The sequence below is a fragment of the Benincasa hispida genome, chromosome 7 (assembly GCF_009727055.1).
Source record: "Benincasa hispida cultivar B227 chromosome 7, ASM972705v1, whole genome shotgun sequence".
Classification (NCBI taxonomy): domain Eukaryota; kingdom Viridiplantae; phylum Streptophyta; class Magnoliopsida; order Cucurbitales; family Cucurbitaceae; genus Benincasa; species Benincasa hispida.
Window position 1 is genome coordinate 15,299,549 of NC_052355.1, and position 11,047 is coordinate 15,310,595.

Sequence of the window (11,047 nt, forward strand, 5' to 3'; positions counted from 1 at the left end):
TTATGATTGAGTTATTTGGTCCATATGTTTGTCGTCACTATAAAAGGCTCCACTAGTTAGAGAGTCATCTTTGTTTGATGACTTGTAATATAAGACTTAGGGAAAAGAAAAGAATTATTTGCTTGCTTAAAAAATTGAGCTCAAAAGAAAAAGAAAGCAAAAAAAGAAAAAAAAAAAAGGAAGAAAAATATAAACTTGTAATGTGTATGCATGACTAGGGGTAAAAAGAGTTGCATTTGATGTGATCAGTTAGAACACCTGCGAGAAAATAGTGGGTAAGATTCCTTGCAGTGAATGTATGAAAGCTAGTACCCCTAAGTAAAAGAAATGCAAGTTTAGGGATTTTGTGTGCATCTTTGGGTACCTTAGTCAAAGTATTACTTTCTTGATTGCTTTAGGTTGCTTATGTAAGAATAAACAATATGCATGCAGAAACAATTTAGATCTTAAACACTCTAAATTTAATTAATTTTAAAGATAAAACATGCATGCAAATAACTTTGAAATTAAGGTTTGAGTTGCAACCTTTGTAGCTCCAAATTGACCATCAACTCCGCTCCAATCTTCTACGAACCAGCTGTCAACCACCACAAGAGTCTTCTCGACTATTCTCCAGCCTTAGAACAGGATGGTTGGATCTAGTGAGTGACTAAATTAGGAATGAATTTATAATATAAATTGAGAGAGAATCGATGACTTAAATTCTAAAACTCTTTTAGAATCTCCAAGTTACCAAGAATAATTTATTTTTTAACTAACTTGAAAATCACCAAATGGCCAAGAAGTTTAATCTTTATCAAAGGATCATATTTATAGAGCAATTACATGCAAAATTGAGTTAACTAAATATTGACACTTCAAAATGCACTCAATTTAGTGGGATAAATGACATTTTGTGGAATCAACACTTTGCTAAATGAATTACTCATTAATTCACTAAAAGTTGGATTTTTCCACTAAAAATCATTCTTTAATAGTGAAGTCAACATTTTGACTTTTGACAATTTTGAAGTCAACATTTGACTTTAGTCAAATTTTAATTAAATACGATTTTAATTCAAAAATAATTCAAAACTAATTTTGGAATTTCCCACTTAATGAAGTTAACTTTTGACCTTTGACCTTCAAAGCTTGGTGAAGTCAAATTTGACTTTGACCAATTTTGATTAATTCCATTTAATTCAAATAATTAATTTTAAATTAAATTAATATTAAATAATTCATTAAACAATTTAATTAATCTAATTTAATGTTCAATTATTAAATCCAACACTAATCCCGATGAATTTTTATTCATAGTTTTGATATATTTAAATCTTATTTAAATATCTCCAACTCTTTCTTTATCATTCAATTCCCAACTGAATGATAGACCGTTAAATATATTGCATATTTTTAATGCTTGTTCCCTAATTCGAATGTGAACCGTTCAAACTCATTCATCCCGATTTCTGTTTAGTGATATGAGCTAGTAGGAGGAACTAATGGATCTATAAATCATGAGCTCCAACGATCCGAAATTAATTAACTAAACTATTTAATCCAAATTAACCAACATTTGTTAACTACCGGGACACTCCATTAAAGCCCAATAGCTATATTCTCCTCACTGTAAATATATTTTGTCCGCTCGATTTAACCATGATCAGTAAGTTGATTCTTCATAGGTTGTTCGTATTTACAGTTGGATCAAAATTACCATTTTACCTCTATAATACTTCTTGCTCTTTAAGTCTCCATTGATCCACTAATGAACAATTGTTTTATGGTCCTACTAATAAACTGAGTCCCTCTCAGTCATAGAAAAGGCGTGGTCCCTTGTTCAAGACTAGGAGTCAGTACTTAAGGGAACAACCTATCTACTAACTCTGAGATCAGGTAGGAGTGAATTCCATCTTGCAGAATTATGTCCCCAACTATCTACCCGGTCTTACCCCTAAAATGGGAGGCATATTGAGCGGCGATGTTGAGCCACTCTCACCCATGCAGATTAAAAGATAATCCTAAATGAACAGGAGTTCATAGTTAGATTTTGATTGAGATTGAGTTACCTTAGGTCATTCAAATGAAACAGTCAATTTTAACAATAAACGACATTATAAAGAAAAGTGACTATTTCATGATATGGTTTCATGCAAGCATCTTTTGCATAGGATGCCCCTACTCGCATGTCTCTACATCAACGATTTAGGATCACATCGTTTGTCTTAAATACAAAATGGGTCGCATTCGTAGTGTTTCTAGGATAAGGTACCTAGCCCTATCCCTATACTTATAGACCGTTTTGACTATATACTCAAACTTGATCTACTTTTATGTCTCCACATAAAGTTCAAGCATTCATGCTATAGCCAGAGGTTCGTTAGTTTATTGGATTTAGGCTTTAACAAGTGCAATTTACATATTCAATAACAACTTTACTGAATATACCTCAATAACATATTTATTGCAAAAAAGAATATGTTAATGTTTACAAACTATGAGTTTTAGGACATACAACCCAACAACTTGATGATTGGTGTTTGAGCCAGAGTAGGAAACCGAGTTGAGGATCGTATATAACCTTTTCGGGCTAGTAAATACCTAGATAGGATTGGCTAAGCACATACACACGTAGAGGATAGAGAATTAGTTTTAATTTCTTAATTGATTGCATGTACTTAAATGATTCTATCTTTGTGAATTCAGAGTAATTTTTAGCTTTGAGATTAGAGTCACTCATTTACAACGTAATATTCATGTCTATATTTTGTTTTGCCTTGCTCGAGGATGAACAAAGTTTTTGTTTTGCCTTGCTCAACAACGATGCCAATTTGATAGACTAGAGAATGGGCGTCGTAAACCTCTCTCTGACAATCAAATGAAATTTATAATATTGAATCGTAGTGATAAATCTGAGTTGATCCGCCTATGAACTTTTCGTTAAGCCAATTTTCTAATTAGAGTGGTAAATGGGAGGGAGGGGGGTTGGTGTGGATAGCGTGATAACTGTGCAAGAAAATTAAAGTTCAATGGTAAATGTAAACTAGGATTGGATTCATCTAGTTTCGAGAGCAAGAGAGGTTTAATGCAATTTCAATCATCGAATTTCGTTAATTAGACGTTCATTCTAGTTATGCATGCATAACAACTTGCTTGAGACAATCGAACTAGCCTTTACAGTGGCAGTCAACTAACTAGGAAAGAACCAAGAAAGCATCCTAAATAATAATTAAAGCTGGAAAGCTAAGCCCTAATTAAACTACATGCCCTTAAATCTACTGGGTTCGATAGCGTCATATAGAAATAAAAACATGCATATTAAGCTTTAGGATTCTATTTTGTTGATAACCAATTGGATAGCCTAATCAACTAACCAAATTTTATCTTTGAACCTAGAAATACATGCATTCTAGGAATAACCATCAAATACACGATCTATTTGCTACTAGGTTGATTGAGCTAGACATTGGAGTGCAAACGTGATGTAGCTATGAATGATTAGCAAGGGAACACATGCTTACAAGTGAACAATCAACACACAAACATGCATATAGAAATTGAAAAAAAAAAAAAAAAAAACATAAAATCAGAATGCATTCAACCCAAACAATAGAATTCAAAAGAAAAATACATAGATTCTTACTCCCAAAACTAAATAGAAAGTTATCCCATTGATTCATAGACAAAGCAAAGAGGAGAGATCCACTCTACTGTTTACAAACCAAAAGAAAATTAAAAACTAACCTAATAATGCTAAAAATATAAAAGAAGAAGAAGAAATTTCGACTCCACTACGGTCTCCATCAAAATTAGCATGATAAATCCTAAAAATTCGAAGAACATATTTATAGATAGCGCAGCAGTGTCGCTACGCTGAGGTGAGCGTAGCTACACTCTTGCCATAGTGTAGGCCTCAAGTGCAGCGACGCTGAGTTTTACACTCTCCTGCGCACGTGACGTACGTTGAGTTCCGTCAAAATCTAGAGTGTTGCAACGCTCCAGGGCAATATTGTGACGTTGTGTGAAACAACAACTACTGCCTTTTAGCGTAACGCTGTGCTCGATAGAGGGTAGTTGCGCTCTCATCAGGGGTATTGGTCATTTCAAGGACTCCGATTTCATTTTTGATAGCTCAAAATCAACCCTGAAGGACTTATAAAGCTCCAAAATACATGAAATGCTCAAATTTCTACAAGAATAGATATTTAATCATTTAAACACGAGTAAAGGAAATTAAGGACATAAAATAGCTCTTTTAAAAATAAAAACAACTTCTTTTAAAAATTAATTTGATTTTTTTAAATATTAGTAGAAAGTAAATAATAAACAATAAATTTAGAGATGAAAATTAAAAGGGGTATTTATAACTTTAATTTTCAAAAAATAAAAACCAAAATGAAATTGTTATCCAATATAGTCATTTTTTTCTTTTTTTAGATTACATTTGAAAGATAGAAAATAGTTTGTATTTCCTTAATGGATGTGCATTTGTTAAGTTAAAACTAATCGGAAAACATATATTTTTTCCTTAAATAAATAATCTTCTTGTTTTTGTTTTCTTCTTCTTTTATGTCATACTATTAGAGGGTTACAAATTAATCAAAGCTTGAACTTCAAATAAATAGTAAGTTTGGAATTAAATGACGAATAGATCTAATTTGAAGATTATCTATTTAGTTACTTTAATGATACTCTAGATTGTACCACCATACCAATAAGTTTCACTCCAAATATGTCCATTTATTTTTACTATTCAATTTCTCTTTTTTAGTAATTGTAATTTGATAGTCCAATGGCCTAGATTTATTGCTAACACGAATATATAACTAAACAGTCAAGATCGACAACTATTTTTTCGTTTAACATCATAAGTTTAAATATCAATCCTTGCATTTGTTGTATTAAAGGAGATCGATAATTTATCAAAAGTCATTGGTATCCTATACTTCAAAAATTTCATTTTGATTTTTATATTTCTAACTATTATTGATTTTAGTCAATGTATTTTAAAAAAAAATGATGAACATTTTAGTTTCATTCATTTTCATTTTCATTTTTATTTTTCATTTCATCCTACCAAAAATTTTGGTACGACACTTTCATAATTTTACTAAAATTTTAAAAAATGTATAGCCTTGAATTCGTATTAAAGGTTTTCATGTGGGTAATATTTATATTGAAATTTTATAAATATGGATCAAATTGATCTTATAATCCAAAACTAACATTTTGAACGCACATAGATCAAAATGGACAAATGTTCAAAATTAAGAGAGAAAACAATATTTGAAAAGTGTATAGATCTAAATGAATAAGAGCCAAAGGTACAGAGACTAAAATAAGAGTTTGTTTGGATTGACTAGAGAAAAATTATTTTTTAATGAAAAAATCATTTTTATTTAAACTCTCTTGATAAAACTTTTTAAAATAAATTTTGAATGTATCTCAAAAGGTATTTTGAGAGATTGCCAAACACTTTAATCATTTTCAAAATGAATTATTATCAGAATTAAACACTTAAAAAGCTTTTTTTTTTTAAAGAGAACTTCATTAAAAATCAAGAGCAGGTAGAAACTGGTAACAGTAACTCTCCATTTACAACATTCTACAATAAAAAAAAAAAATCCCATCATCTTCTAAATTGACAAAAATATTCTCCTAAAAAAAGTTTTCAAAACCCACTGCAACACAAGTAATACACTGAGCTCCACGATTCCCATCCCTATGGCAAAATGAAAAGAACAGCATGAATGGACCCAACTCTTCGATTTTACCAATGGAGTTCTTCACTTCTGTAAGATCAACTCAACCGTAGATTGATTAATTTAGTCCACAACCTCTTTTACGTCATAGGCACTTAAAAAATGAAATCAAATACTCGTATATTCAAGATTATTTGACAACCCCTATGATTTATTTTGATGAGGGGTGAAAATGGGTCATAGGAGACTTTGATGAAAAGTTAATATTATTATTAATAACATTATTATTATTGGGTGTTGTAAAAGTTTTGTTGTTATGTGATGATTGGGAGAGTTTGGGAAAGTGAAGCAATGATGGATTATGAGAAAGATTGAAAAGTGAAAATGAATGAGTGAGTGAGTGTTGTAAGGTGTAGAATAAGATTCAAGAATTTTACTATGGGAAGCTGTGTAATATGCAATGCATGAATCTGTCCTTTATAAAAAAGACAATAACAAAAAGGACAACAAATTAATCATTATCCACCACGTGCCCGGTCCGTGCCTTCTCCCTCCCTCGCCTTTCCCTAAAATTTGGCGGGCCGGCCACTCTCTTCTCGCGCCATATTCTTTTATCAATCAAATATATCTACTATTTTTATTTTTTTAATAAAAGAAATCCATTTTTAAAAACAAAAACAATTTTTTTTTTTAAATTACGGTCTGTTGATAATAATTTTATTTATTTTTTTATTTTTTAAATTAAATTTATAAATATTACTTTTACTTTCAAATTTCTTTATTTATTATCTACTTTTTACCAATATTTTAAAAAATCAAGTCAAATTTTGAAAACAAAAAAAAGTAGCTTTTAAAAAGTTCTTCTTGTTTTTGGAATTTAGCTAAGAATTCAACCATTGTATTTAAGAAAGATACAAATTATTGTATGAAATGGGATGGGGAAGAAGTAGGCTTAATTTTCAAAAACAAAAAACAAAAAATGAAATGGTTATCAAACGGGATCTACTTTTTTTTTTTTTTTTTTTTTTTAGTTTTCAAATTTTAGCTTAGTTTTTAAAAACATTAGTAAAAAGTTGATCACAAATCCATAAGTTCCGAGGTGGAGTGAGCTTAATTTTAAAAAATAAACAAAATGGTTCTCAAACTAAAACTAAATTAATCGATGTTTAAAATGTTACGTTGGATGAAAAACGTTTTAATTTTACGAAAATGTCAATGAAAATATAGATAAAACGTTAGTATCGGTAAATGTTATTATTTTTGGATAAATTTATAATAAATTAATAGTGGGCTTGTTTTAAAATTTATTGAATAGTATATGGACTAAAAAAAATATTTTAAATTTAAATTGATTGGTGAAATTGTAAGTACAAACTCTAAAGCTTTGTTTGGTAATCATTTATACCTTGTATCATAGTTATTTTGTTTTTGTTTTTTATTTTGTAAAAATTAAGCCTATTTGCACACAAATTCTTACAATAATTTACATATTTCTTAAGCATAAAAGTTAAATTCTTAACTAAATTCAAAAAACAAAAACAACTTTTGAAAAGCCACTTATTTTAGTTTTCAAAATTTTGCTTCGTTTTAGAAAACATGGGTAAAAGGTAAGAAATTTAGAGATGAAATGAGGGTTTATAAACTTAATTTTCAAAAGTAAAAAACAAAATGCCCTTTTTTTTGTTTTTGTTTTTGAAAATTAAGTCTATATACACTATTTCCACCTTCAAATTTCTTCTTTTATTATCTTCTTTTCACTAATGGTTTAAAAAATCAAGTCAAATTTTGAGGACTAAAAAAAGTAGTTTTCAAGAATATGCTTTTGTTTTTGGAATTTGGCTAAGAATTCTACCATTGTACTTAAGAAAGATGCAAATTATTGTAAGAAATATAGATGAAATAGGCTTAATTTTCAAAAACAAAAATAAAAAACTAAATGGTTACCAAACGAAGCTTTACCTTTTTGGTTTTTGGTTTTTGAAAATTAAGTTTATTTTATCTCAAATTCTTACAATAGTTTGCATGTCTCTTATGTAAAAGAGTTGAATTCTTAGCTAAATTTCAAAAACAAAAACTATTTTTTAAAAATTACTTTTTTTAAAAAAAAAAACCGTTGCTTGGTTTTGAAAACATTTTTAAAAAGTAGATAATAAAGTAAAATAATAATAATAATAATAATAAATAAATAAATAAAAAGAAAGAGACTTAATTTTCAAAAACTAAAAACCAAATGATTACCAAATGGGATCAAAGCTTTCAAATTTTGTCTATTAGATCCCAAAAAGTGTCAAGCAAGTATTTGAATCATTGATTTTGTATTATGAGATTTAACAAGTATTTAATATGTTTTTTAACTTCCAATTTTATTTTCAGTAGATCCTTGATATTGCAATTTTGTGTCTAATAGATGTTTTCACTATTCAACAATTATTTTATTTTACAAATTATATATCTACTAGATACAAAACTAACAGTTTTGGATTATATTATATAATACATATAATCTTCAATTTTTAATCTAACAGTTCAATTAATTTTTAAATTTTCAAATATACGTCATAAACATATTACACATAAAATTGAAAGTTCAAAGATTTATTAGATATTTTCAAAGTCCACGAATTTATTAGACACAAAATTAAAAGTTATTAGACATATTAGATACTATTTAGAGTTGGAAAACTTTTTTGACACAAATTTACAAATTCACGGGCTAAACTTAATTTAAGCAATTAAATATTGTTAAATTACAAATTTATTAAAATTTTTTTAGTTGGTATTTCATAGCTTTTTCATTTTTTTTTTTTTAAAAAAATCTAATAGATTCTGCCACCTTCAATTTTACATCTAATAGATTTATAAATTTTAAAAGTGTTTAATACATTTATGAATTTTTGAATTGTGTGGTGTGAGGAACTTTAGAGGGGATTGATTGCGATATATTACCAATACCATTGAATTTCTATCATCATGAGATGTAGATGTTGGTGTTCTTGAGTAACTAGTATTTAAGGAGCATCATCTACTTCAATAAATCTTCTATATACTTTGAGTACATTTATTGCACTCTTGTTCAAATTAACATTTAAAAGAAATGAAGCTCTTTACACTAGCTTCACAATTTCCCTTTTCTTTTTTAGTACAACTACAAATTGAGGAATTGAATTTCCGATCTCTAGTAATAGAGTAAACATTAATACCATTATCCTCTTTCTTTTTACCTACCAGTAAGGGTGGTCATTCAAATCGCAAAAATCGAACCGAACCGAAAACTCATTGAAATCGAAAAATGCGGTTCGATCCGGTTTGAAGAAATTTTGAAACTAAATTAATTCGGTTCGGTTCGGTTTCACTTTCGAAAACTAAATTTGAAACCGAACCGAATCGAACCGAACCGTTTTTAACTAATATATATATTATTTATTTTAAAAAAGAGTAAAACCGAACCGCTTTTAATTTAAAGAACAAAACCGAATTTAAAACCGAACCGATTTGAGCCCTTTTTTAATTAAAAAAAAAATATAACATGGATTTTTTAAAAATGCCAAAATCGAATTTGAAACTGAACCGAACCGCATATATGTAGTTCGGTTCAAACCAATAAATCGGTTCATTTCGATTTTAGATTTTAAAAAATTCAGTTCGATTCGGTTTGACCACCAAACGAACCGTTTCCAACCCGACCTACTAGTAAAGATATAGATTTTGATCATTAATTTTCAATGAGAATAAACTTTCTAGGTTTTTTTTTTTTTTTTTTTAAATGTTAAGTTATATATAAAATTGAACTCCAATGCGATCCATAGATATATGGAAATAAGCCTCATCACATTTGATCTTTTAAGATCACACCATGCTATATCAACTCTCCTTTAAATTTCCATTAACACTATACCAAATTTTGGTTGCAATTATTATATCTCATAAAAAAAAAAAAAAGAAGAGTTAAGAATCCAATAAATTAAAAGTATATAGAGGCATAATTGATGTTACAAAAAATATCTCATGAACAATTTGTCTAGTGTCCACCATTAAAAAAGAAAAAAAGAAAAAACAAATAAACTCTATTATTGGTCAAATAAGTCAGCTTCATATTTGTTTTTGTTGAACCCTCTACTTCAATTAGTGATGATGCATAATAGAAAGAAATTAAAAATGATCAATAATTAGGTCAAAAGAAAAATGAAGCAAATCCAAGTGCCAGCACAAGTACACCATTTGAATGTAACACAAAATGGCAAAAATCCAAATAAGCCATAGAGACTTTCCAACATCTCTTGCTTCCCAAGGCTTTTTTTTTTTTAAAATTTTTTTTTAATAAAAAAAAAATGTGATGAGGAAGAATGCCTAAATATTGGGAGCCCACCCATGTGGCTTTGCTTGCTTGGTGATTTATAGGAGTATGTGGCCTCCCCAAATCTATACAACATTTGTGGTAAAATTACAAATTTGGACTTAGTTCATCTTGAAATAACAAAAATTCTCTTTTTCATTTTGGATGTGTTTACCTTCCTTTACATTTTGGAGTCCCATCCTAATTAGATTAGGTTGTAAAAGGAATGGTTATCAAATAATCTTTAACGATGTTTTCTAATATGTAATGGAAATGAGTTGAATCGTAATGAGGAATTCATTGATGTTGTTTGCTTCCCTTTGAATGAAATTTGAATGATTCTCATCATGCCATTTTATATTTCTAATTAAATTTTATGCTACAAGAATTATAACCACATGTTTATTTATATTTACTTATTCCTTTTTTTATTTTATTTCCAAATTAAATTTTATACGTAAAAAATCAGGCTTCTTGCAGATTTAGGAAAATAAGTTTACAAATTAGGTCTATAGTCCAAACTTATTACTTTTGTAAAATGGCAAACATAAGCCAAGCCCACATTTCAATGTCTAACTTATTACTCTTATGCTCTCATTATTGATACACTTGATACACACTTGATACCCTTGACACACTTGATACACATTTGATATACTTGATACACTTGATCACTTGATATATACTTGATACTTGATATACTTGATATACTTATTACATTACTATATACGCTTATACACTTGATACACTACTGATATACACTTGATACTCGCAAATGCACTCTCTATTTGTTCCTCTCTCTTTCTATCTCTTTATCAACCGGTTCTTCGACGTGAAGATTAGAGTCAGTTCATGCATCATAGCTACAAAGTAGAAGAGAGAAAAATTACCCTATAGTTTAAGTTTAAATCTTCAGAAAATGAGTAATTAATTTGGGTTTTTTTTCTTTTTCTTTTCTTTTCCTTTTCTTCTCCATTTGTAGATAAAAAGATTGAAGGTAGGAAAACAACAATTCCATGCAAGTTGATGA